Raw genomic sequence first — 11,366 nt, 5'->3', positions numbered from 1 at the left:
ATAACACCTGTACAGTGTGAAAACAAGAACTAGCCGCTCCAGCACTTAGACATAGGGCGAGTAACCCTAAGAATTTTAAATTTTAAATTTAAAATTTAGAGAAAATTTTAAAAGATTTTAAAAACATCATAACTAAAGATTTTTAGAGTGCTACTACAAGAATATCGGGTTTGACGTGTGCAACATAATCTACATACCAGACACATATCAACGATGTAGATGTTGATAATACGAAGAACGTGACATTGTGTTTTTAAATGTTAAGTTTTAGACTGGGTTCAGTGTGGCAGCAACGTTAAGAGTATACACCTGATGATGGCCGATAGAGGCCGAAACATGTAGTGTAGAAAGAACAAGATCAAAGACATATAAATGTATATTGTTTGCACTTAGGACGGAGTTTGTATCATTTATCGTTAAACTTGTCTTGCTTGTGCTTCATGCAGCCCCAGAAGAATATTTAGAATGCGTTTGGTTCGATCTACCTTTACTGTAGTTTTACATTCTTATACGTTTTACCTCTGACACCGTGGTAAAGGTAAAAGGTAAAGTTTTCCCTGAGCTTAACTAATTAAGCAGTACGCCGTGAAGGCGTATGGTGAGTGGAAGTATACGTAGATCCACATTTTCTTGACCTCGGTGGTCAGCTTCACGCAACTGCCACTTTACCCCCGGAGAAAGAGCCCCGATACCCATTGAATACGAGCCTGGGTGGGCCCCAGAGCCGGTCTAGACGACGTGGAGAAGAGAAAAATTCTTGACCCTACCAGGACTCGAACTGCGACCCCTCAGTCTTCCAACCCGTAGCCAGTCGCTATACCGACTGCGCTAATCCGGCTCATTCTGACAACTTGGACGACACCGAAATTTGCTGTGAATAACCTTTGCAGCTGAAGAGGCTACAGGCCTATGTCTAAGTAGGTGTGTCACTACAGACACGTTGCAGTTCTTTCAGTTCGTACTCTGCGGGATGCGTCACGTGCATTTTCATGGGGGTTGTTTGTGAAAGACGTGTAAAGGAGAAGTAGCCCTGGAATTCTCTATACCACATATATTTACGTTTTTACCTGGGATGTCGAAATTGAACCTCAGATGACTGAGGGTGTTTGAGAATAGGGTGTTGAGGAGAATATTTGGACCGAAGAGGGATGAAGTGACAGGAGGTAGGAGAAAACTGCATAATGAGGAGCTTCATAACTTGTGCTCTTCTCCAAGTAAAATTAGAATGATCAAGTCAAGGAGGATCAGGTAGACAGAGCATGTAGCATGAATGGGGGAGACGAGGAATGCATGTAGGATATTGGTGGAAAAGCCAGAAGGAACGAGACCACTGGGAAGACCAAGGCGTAGGTGGGTGGATAATATTAAAATGGATCTTAGATAGATAGGATGGTATGGATTGGATTGATCTGGCTCAGAATAGGGACCAGTGGAGGGCTCTTGTGAACACGATAATGAACCTTCGGGTTCCATAAAATGCTCGGAAATTCTTTAGTAGCCGCAGATTTCAAGAAGAGCTCAGCTCCATAATTAGGTATACTTTCAAATAAAACTATACGGCTGAATTAAGTGTAAAAGATAAAGCCGTCCTTTGCAGAGATTAAGAATGGGTTGCAGCTTTGCTTCCATGTATGCCTTCATGGAGTGCTTCTTGTACACAGAAAGCGTTGTCACAATATGTTAAGCAGGGCTTGTAAAAATACGGGGAAGCGGATCTACTGTATTTCAAGGGTAGACAAGTTTCCCTAAGCTGTCAAACGAAGCTTCCCGCAGCAGCTCGGCAGATGTCGAGCCTGCCACAACAGCTTACGGAAATCGGCGTACTTCTTAAATTAGATACTCCGTGTTAGAGATTCATTCATCATTTTCAGTTCTAACGGAAGCTGGGACCATGCAGAAGGAAGTATACACAATAAAATAAATATTTTATAAAAGTGGTCCGTCATAAATATAAACAGTATTGTTTTTTAATCAACTTTCTAGTAACTTGTTAATGTTGTTCTCTCCTTGAATAAATGTTTTCCCCAGACTGATTAACATTTCCTGTTTGTTTTATTCACTTCTGTTTTAAAATATCACACTGAAAGTCCTTTAGATGCGAAACCTAGATCATACTGGTTATGGAACATATCTAAAGCACATTGTTCGGGAACTTGCTGATGCCATTGATCCCAGGACTGTGTGGCAAGTACGAGGTGGAGTCCTGTTGGAACTGTATTTCATTGCTGCTGAAGACAGCCCCATTGAGTTTTGCTAAAGGAAAGACCTCCAAGTTTAATATTAAGTACGTCTACACCACGCCTAAACGCCGGGGAATTGTCCATCTAAAAAACAAAAACAAACTCCTTGGCGTATAGTCCGCAAGAGAACTATACAGACCGAGCGACCGCCGCTTGTCGGCGAAGTTAGTGCCAAATTAGGGGATAGACGGTGTCGCGTGGTGAGCGCAACGGATCCCTACGGCCGTTAATCTCGGTTTTCTAGACCGGAGCCGCTATTCCCTGGAAATAGCGCCTCAGTTATCCTCACGAGGCTGAGTGGACTCCATTCCAGACCCACTACTTCTCAGAAAATCTGATGGCGCCGGAAATCGAACCCGGACCTCTGGATCTATAGCCAGGAACCCGGGCCACTAGACCACAGAGCCCGGTAACGATGAAATCCGTCTGACCAATAATAAATGTTTAAAGGACACTGACCGCCTTGCGTCTGGGCCCCTGTTGTTCGTACAGAGGCGGTCGGAATTGTCCACCACAAATATTAATATTATTGTGCCTACAGGCCTATGTTCTGTTTACGTAAGCAGCTGCTTTATGTTTAAAGAAACATTTTATAGTGTGTTCCCATGATGGTATATAATACGTAGATGTATTGTCGAAGAGTCGGAAATAGCTTTAAATATTGAGAATCGTGATTTTAAATACAGAAAAAGCAAAAGTAATTTGATGATGATCACAAGGAAAGAGGTAGTTTTTGTTAGTTTAAATGCGGATTTTTTGCAGGGAAGCACACAGTAGTAACCTGAACTTGAGAAACACTGCAGCATTTGCTTCAAGATAGGTAAGCCGGAAAAAAGCCATGTTCAGAGGGCTGGTTGTACCGACTGCGAGCCAGTAGTTCGGCAGAAAGTCCCGCGGGTTTCCTAATGTGTGTCTGTGTGTCGTTGCATTAACGATAATTTCCAGCCTAAAATGTGCTCTTAGATGGGAGAACTCGTGCGCAGAACGGAAAGGGTAACGCCTTTGGCGTGGTATATTTAACTAGTTATAAGAGATCTAATTTCATTATTGGGTAGTTTAACGACACTGCCTCAGCTTATTGTCTTACTCGAATGTGAAGAATTATGTGTGAGTAATGAATTGGAGAGGATGCAAGGGGAAGCTTACAAGGTCGCACCAAATTTGTGTGGTTGTACGAATCTACGTGGATTTGTGGCCGGACACTCAAAGATGACTCATGAGCATCGGAAGGCGTTGCCAAAGCTACATAAAAATGGTAGAATTTGACGTTCTCACAGAAGTGGTCTTCTGGAATATAACGCAGTACCCCGTTGAAAATCTTCCGACGTTTCGGCGGAACATATCGTTCTTTGTAATTATTCATTCAAACAAGATGTATATTGATCTTTGAAAGACGTCATTTTTAGAATGCACTCTTTCTGAATGTTTCCTCTCGTCAAGGTCTTGGAGTGGGCGCCACTTACACGGCGGGTAGATGGGTTCCTTCCGAAGGTGAAGCCGGTTATTCTTTCAGGAGTAATCTCTGAACACGGACATACTCTTCGGGGTAGAGGCGAAATCCGTGTAGATCTGTCAACCATTAGTCTTCAGGCCCTTAAAGCATAAACTAATTTCGAAAATTAAACTTTAACATACAAACGGACTTAGACTTACGTTATAAGTTCATGAAGACTGTTACATTTCGAAAAAAAAAAAAGTTTGGCCAAATAGCATACAGAACGTGGTTTTATGTACATGTAGCAAAGAGACCGTAATTCAAGGGTGGTTTCATAGCTATACTGCCAACCCTTAGAAGAGTTAATTGTGAAGCATTAACATTACATCAGAACTATACCGTTCGCAAATGCTGTTGGCATGGGTAAATGAAGCTTGTGTAAGGAAATGGCTTGAACATGAGCTGGAAATTTTATTCTGTACCGGATTTATCACACTCCTTAGTTCGTAGTTGGAGATGTGTTATTTTTGTTGTAATTGTTAATTATTTTTATTTATTTATTTTAACTGCGAATTGGTTTTTACCCGGTGGCAGTGGTACTACAGTAAGACACAACACACAAAACTACACAAACAATAAACGGCACACTACACACAATGAATACAATGCGAATACAGTTACAGCTACAAGAAATACAAGTACTTAAGGTATACAAAAGTAAAGGTATGCCTTCTACACAATAATATTCTGTATTTAAAAAACAAAGAAACTACTCTATCAGCATTTGCTGTTATGTTGATACAGTAGTTTCTTCTTTGTTTTTTAAATACAGAATATGGTTGTGTAGACGGCATACCTTATATACCTTTGTATATATTATTTATGACACACAACAGGATGGACACTGTTATGCCGTGGTGACAGGGGGCGTGGAGGTATCTCACAGCTGTCGCCATATGTTACACCGTGGTGACAGGAGGGCGTGGAGGTATCCCACCGCTGCCACCATTGTTATGACGTGAAGGGGGGATTGGAGGATTCTTCCACCTCTTCCGTCATCCCTGCTATTGCGCCCTTGTGGAATGGCCAGTTGCAAGGCTAAGCACTTGGTACTTGACTCGTTAACTACCTCTTGGCTGTGAGTTCAGAGTCCCGATAACACAGGGAGGTACTGGAGAACGGGGAAATAGAGGGTGTGACTGGGGGTAAGTCATTAACACCACACATCCCCTTCACTCGGTCTACTCTCCTCTACTAATATATACACTTTATACATATCACTTTCATGGCCGACAGTGGCCGGTTACGCACACACTGTAATTTGGATAACGATGCACTTGGGTTCACCATCCCTAGCCTTCGAGGTACTTCCTACGTCCCCACTCAGGGCCTACTCTCTCTGCCCTAACCCTGTAACATGACACTTTAATAATATCTCACTGTATATCCATGACTGATATGAACAGTTCCACTTACTTGGTGTAGGAAGCTGATGGTGTCCCTCACTTGGTCTGGCACGACCATGGTTCTGGCTGGCTACTACGCTCAGTTACGATGATCAAAAGATTGATTGTTTGATCCGAAAAATTCCATGATCGATTCAATAATAGACGCAATGATAGATTCAATGATAGCCCCTCTCCCAGTTGCGTCCGGAACTTTGTAACCTTCCCCCTGCTGACACCTGTCTTTGGGGTAAGCTCCGCCTCTTCACTAGAGCGAATTTTCCCCCAAGGGTCCGTCTCTCGTTGGTCAGCTGGGTAAAGAGGGTTGGATCTCCTCAGGCCGTCTCGCTGAGTCGGCACTCGGTACGCCTTGGCCGTACAGCCGTTTTCAGTCTCTTCCGCGTGAATCAGCGGTCTAAGCAATGCGACAAATTTTTACTCTTCCGCATTGTACTACAAACATCACCCTTCGTCTAACTTCTCTAAGATTGAACCCAAGATAACTTAATACCTAAAAGTTAGAAAAACCAATGCCGAATTTCTACGGCATTACAGACACTATTAAGAAAATACAATTACATACACTAAACAGTACCAGTAATGAAATACGTGATGTCATGAACTGATGCGCTCACATTTCACCATGGCCTTCCCTTCATTCCACTTCACTATACTTACGCACCCTTCACATCCTCACCACGCTTCACTTCACTTCACATTACTACATTTTTGGATGATTTCCCCACACTTTACTTCGCCTCATTTATCACTTTCTTAACCCTTTTCCTAAAATTACTTGGTTTACAGGAGAGAGTCCATAAAACAGTAAATCGATATATTAATCTAACAAATGAAACTGGTGAGAAAGATGCCCTAAAACTGATATTAGATGGTTTCCGAGACAGGATCTCGAGATAAGTTAGCAGGAAGTAGATATCGAAGCAGAATATGTTTAGGCTGTCGGAGAGTTTGTATCTGTTCACTTGGAATATTACTTTAAATAACAATTTTTGGCTGTGAAAAGTCGTGCGTTATGATTAGAAAGACAAATATATAATAAACAAAGGAAGAAAGAGGGGCAACTTGGCACTGGCGCACGTGTCTATTATTGGAATCATTCACAAGCGAACCGGTCCAGATTTCAAACATTCGTCCCACAATTTGGCGATTTTTTTATTCATTTCAGTGACGCACCATGATGAGGGCTACAATAATACAGACGGTGACTGGGCCGCCCACAGAATTCAGTGAACTCGCGATTATCCGAGACAACGATGCTCCTTAGTTGGGCCACCGAGGTGCCATAGTAGCCAGCGTACAAACGTAATTTGTTTATATCCTGAAGTCAGTGACGAGACCGCACCGCACCGAAACAGAGTACGCGAGTGTAAAACAGAATTGTTTTGTAAAAGAATGATGTCAGAAAGGAATTTTGTATTATATCGAAATGAAAGGTTTCTGATTACTACGTAATTTAAAAATATTCTTTTCCTAAAAAGTGTTCTTCACTTGAACATCTCGCGATGGAAAGACACAATCAAATCGATCACATTTGGTAGAGTGGAGACGGCATTTAAGAATACTTAATATCCTACGGGGGATAGTCAGTAAATAGGCTACACTGGATAGAAAACGTAAAACGCATGATGTTCGAAACTTGAAAAAAAAATTCTCGGCATTTCTTCCACCAACATTGATACATTTGTCTCAGCCACTTCCGCAACTGGTCGGGCATTATCTGCGACTTCCGAACGTCCCTGAGAGAATTTCTCAACCCAGTTTATTAAACTCTTTACGATACAAACAGTTATTACCGTAAACAGGAAACATTTCTATAGGGATATCCTTTACATTGGGCCCTTTAGCCCACAGAAAGACGCACAACACAAAGGCGCTCTTCGGTAGGATACTGCTCTAACACGGTCGCCATTTTGACAACTGAAACTAGCATCTGAACATGCGCATGCGCGTCTGCTACCAAGACTAGACCTAGTGATACACAAAAAACCTGTTACGTCCATTACAGCTGTTTTACTTCCATTTGTGACCTGTTTACTGACTCCCTCGTATATAGTTCAGAGGAGATGACTGTGATACCTATCACTGTTCGGTGGTCTCAAAAGATAGGGAGAGACTGTCAGTAAGTAAACAAGCAGAGCATATATTTGATATGGAGAGATTCAACCTCAAAAATCTAAATGAGGTGGAAAGTAGAGAAAATCTATCAATGTAAAATTCGAAAAACATTCGCAGCTTTGTAATGTGCTGCATAAGCCGTGATTTGACGATGGGTTTCGAAACTATTAGATCAAAAGAGAGCAAATTGCAGTGGTTACAGGATGCGATCCAAACAAATGGAGATAATCTGAAGCTAGTAGGCGTTTCAGGGACTAAACGAGGGAATGTCCGAAAGACAAGATTAATGACCTTGCATGCAACAATAAAAACAGAAATACTAGAGACTTATGTAGAGGCATAAATTAATTAAATAATGGTTAATGATGTAGTACTAACTTGATAGAGAACAGTAAGGATGTGCCAACCGTTGAATCTATGCAACAAGCCCTTCAGTTTATTGTAACTGATTTTAACTAATTTCATGTAACACTCATACCTTATTTTAACTAAATTAACGTTTTAGTCTATTTATAATGCTAGTAGAAATCCCATTACGAAAACTTACGTTCAAACACATATATAAATTATTTCCTGATGATGACCAATAGCGGCCGAAACATATAAAGGCAAACTTTTATATTCCCATGTTAAATTTGTTGATGGGCCTTGCTGCTTATTCATGTAAAAGCAAAGAAACTAACTAGTGAGTGGCAGGTGTAAAAATAAACACTTAGGAAACTGAGTACATGTTGATGCCTCATCACCAGAATGCAGGACGAAATCATAACATACTTGTAAAGATGGCAAATATGTGTTTTGGATAGTGACAGATCAACATTTGATTCATGACGAAGTTAAGAGAAGACTTAATTTCGGGGAATGCTTGATGTCGTTCGGTTCTGAATCTTTTGTCTTCTCGCTTCTCAATTAAAAACATGGAAATCAAGTGAAATAAAATTATTATTTCTTCCCTCTCTAGTTCTGTACGGGGGTGAAACTTATCTCTGACATTGCGTAAGAATTTCGACAAGAGGATGCTGAGGAGATTATTTGGACTTAAGAGGAATGAAATAGTAGGAGGTTGTTGCGAACACGGTAACGACCTTCTGGTTCCATAAAATGCTGGTACTTTCTTGAGCGACTGAGTAAACTACTGGCTTCTGAAGAAGGATTCGTTTCGTTGAGTTAGTGCAATTAGAAACAGCTTACCCCCCTCACTACTGTCTCCCTTTCTGTGACTCTGTAGTCCTTTTGTTGGACCTTGACCGTTTTCTCAGTTTCGTAATGCAATACACAGTCGCTACCTTCACACAGACATGCAAGCCTTGAGTGGGACACGAACCCACGATCTCAGCGTTCGAGCTAGCGAAGACAGTTCATGACTTAGACGACTTAGACCGCGCGGCCACTGTGATCGGCCCCTTCATTTATGCTTTCAGGAATTAAACATTCGATTCAGAAATTGTTTCTCGCAGTACCGGGCACGGAACAGGAACTCGGCCGTGTGGAATTGCTAGAACAGCAAGAAAATTCCGTAATATTGATGTCACAGGTCTTGACGATTCTTGGGTTATTTGATGATGCTTTTTAGACCGCTTATGTTATAGCATCGGACGATTATGATCTGCCGGTTGGCACAGTGAGTGTTACTCATATATGTAGTCACGAGTTCCATCGATTCTTGATTTATTCCCATGCGCGTTTCAACCACATTGTTATGTTTGGCAGAACTAAGGCACTGAAGTGCAGCAATTTGTATTATTTTAAATTATTGTCCTAGTATTTGCGGGGCACGCGGTAGGGTAGTTGGTCGAGGCACTATGCTCCAAGCCGGAAGGTCGCGGGTTCGAATCCCGAAGAGGCCACTGGATTTTTCATTCCAGCCGCACTATGGCCCTGGGGTCGACTCGGCCTCTAAAACAGAAATGAGTACGAGGAATATTCCTTAGGGTAAAGGGTGGCTGGAGCGTAAGGCTAACAAACTCACCACGATCTGTGAGCCAATTGTCTAGAAAATGTGGGAGCCTCAACGTCCTACAACCTTTGGCCCTCAACGGCCTGTTACAGGGATAGCTTTACTGTTTTATAAAAACAGTACCTGATATTTGCTTGTAAATCGCTTTTGAGATTCTCACAGTTGGGACTGTGAACATTTCTGTCCTCTGGAATGTAACAGCATGTAGAGTTCACCTGCGTACTGCCTCCATCTCTAGAATCCAGCAAGAAGCAAGCGACTTGGTGGTTTCGTGTGGCTTACTCTTGGATCCAGAAGATGGAGGCGCTTCCGAAACGTCGGTGAACTTATACCGGACTACGCGGCGTTTCATCCCAGATGATAATACTTTTAATTTGCCCTCGGTTTGGAGAAAGTCGACGAAAGATGTCTGGAGCGGTGATCGCCGAAACTCTGACCTTCAGTGTTACTTGCGAAAATTAAAAAAATATGTTGTGGCGGAACAATCAGCGTCTCGTATACATTTTGTGGGGACTTTCATTCTCAGAAAGTTCTCCACTCAGTGGCAGGTTTAGAGAGAACCTGAGAAGTCCAATTAATGGTTGTCGGGGGCGGGGGGGCGGGTGGAGCTTTGTTGTTTACTGTTCGCATAATTCTGTTCCGGACCACACAATTACTAATATGAAAGTGTCGGGCAGTATGCCAAAAGACTTAAGCAACACTGCCTCGTAACAGATTGGCTCAAAAGTCTCGTTTGAATATGCTATTTTTGTGACTTGGAGAAAACACGTGAATATACTGCATGTGTCATATGAGCAGTTTTCTAACTTGCAGTACGTATCACTGATAGTGGAGAAAGCGGAAGTGTAGCTGATGGGTTAAGTGACACTCTTGCTTGATATATCCGCTTTTTTATATGGCTACGCATGTCGTGATTGTACAAAATGGACTTAAGTAGCTTTGAAAGTGATATGCAAGTGTATTGTCTTAATAATTGCTTCCCACTGTAATATAGCCACTAACTGCCAACTAGAGCAGAAATAATTCATACTTTTCTGCCAGTGGTGTGTAGTCTCATCAGCTTACAGAAAATTCATAGTTAATTGTGGATTGACTTCTTCGATTTGCATTATCATCAACATTACGAGCATATTAGGTTAGGAGAATTAAAATACTAGTTCGAGTAATGTGATTGGTCGAGATGAACCAATTCGCTCGCTGTCCTCACTCGCTACATACACAAATGCCCGTGAACCTTTCTATGGGCAAATATCAAGAAACACAGTTCTAGAAAGGAGTAATTCTGTGTAACATTATTCCTGGAAGGTAAGGTAAAGTAAATCTATCTCTGTAATAGGCAGTGAAGGCCCATAAGGTTGTGAGACGTCGAGGGTCCCATATTTTCTAGACAGTCGGCTTACAGATGGCGGTGAAGTTGTCACCTTTACGCGCCGTCCGCCTTGTACCCCCATGAAGATTCATGGTACTCATTTCTGTTAAAGGCTGAGTCAACCCCAGGACCATAGTGCTGATGGAATGATTAGATCAACTGAAAAATTCAATGACCCCATCTGGATTTGAAACTGCGACCTTCCGACTTGTAGCATAGTGCCTCAACCAATTACGCTACCGCCTGCCCCCAATCTTCCTGGAAACGAACCATTGTCTCAGTTCACTTATCAGGAAGAATCCTCTAGTCCTGCTAAGCTCCATTGTAGTTACTGTGAACAACTTAACAGTACGGTGAGCCCTTCTGAAAGATTACCTTAGAATTAGGATTAAATAATTGTTATTAATGCTACAAGTTTGCATATTTTAATCTGGTTTGAGTTGTGAGTCGATTTTTTCTCTCAGTGCACGACACACATTTTCCTCAGTTAACCTTTACACTGCAGTTTGTATGATAATACTGTATTTTTGTTTTCGTTGTGTTTGCTTCAAAATGTATGGTGATCGTTGTTGTTGCTATATCGTAATGTAGTTATTGTAAACTGACGAGTTCGAAGAAGGAGCTGATGTTTTCGAAGATTTTGTAGAGATGTCGACTCTCAACTACGGGACGCGATTTGCCTCCGCTGCTGTGTGCAGCTGACCCACACCCATCACTAGAGCAGGAAGACGTGTTTATTATTTCTGGAATGTTTTAGAGCACATGAAACTGTGCCTCAGTCAGG

The 11,366-nt window shown here is 41.9% G+C and overlaps 1 protein-coding gene across 4 annotated transcripts in view; it reads left to right on the top strand.

Moving 5' to 3' along the window:
* Positions 1-11,366, top strand: part of LOC111867150 (filamin-A) — a 308,902-nt gene that overhangs the window by 212,109 nt on the left and 85,427 nt on the right. The gene's annotated exons all lie outside the window — the stretch shown is intronic.

Source organism: Cryptotermes secundus, unplaced genomic scaffold, assembly GCF_002891405.2.
Source record: "Cryptotermes secundus unplaced genomic scaffold, Csec_1.0 scaffold277, whole genome shotgun sequence".
In the NCBI taxonomy this organism is placed as follows: Eukaryota; Metazoa; Arthropoda; class Insecta; order Blattodea; family Kalotermitidae; genus Cryptotermes; species Cryptotermes secundus.
This window is presented reverse-complemented; position numbering and strand designations above follow the sequence as displayed.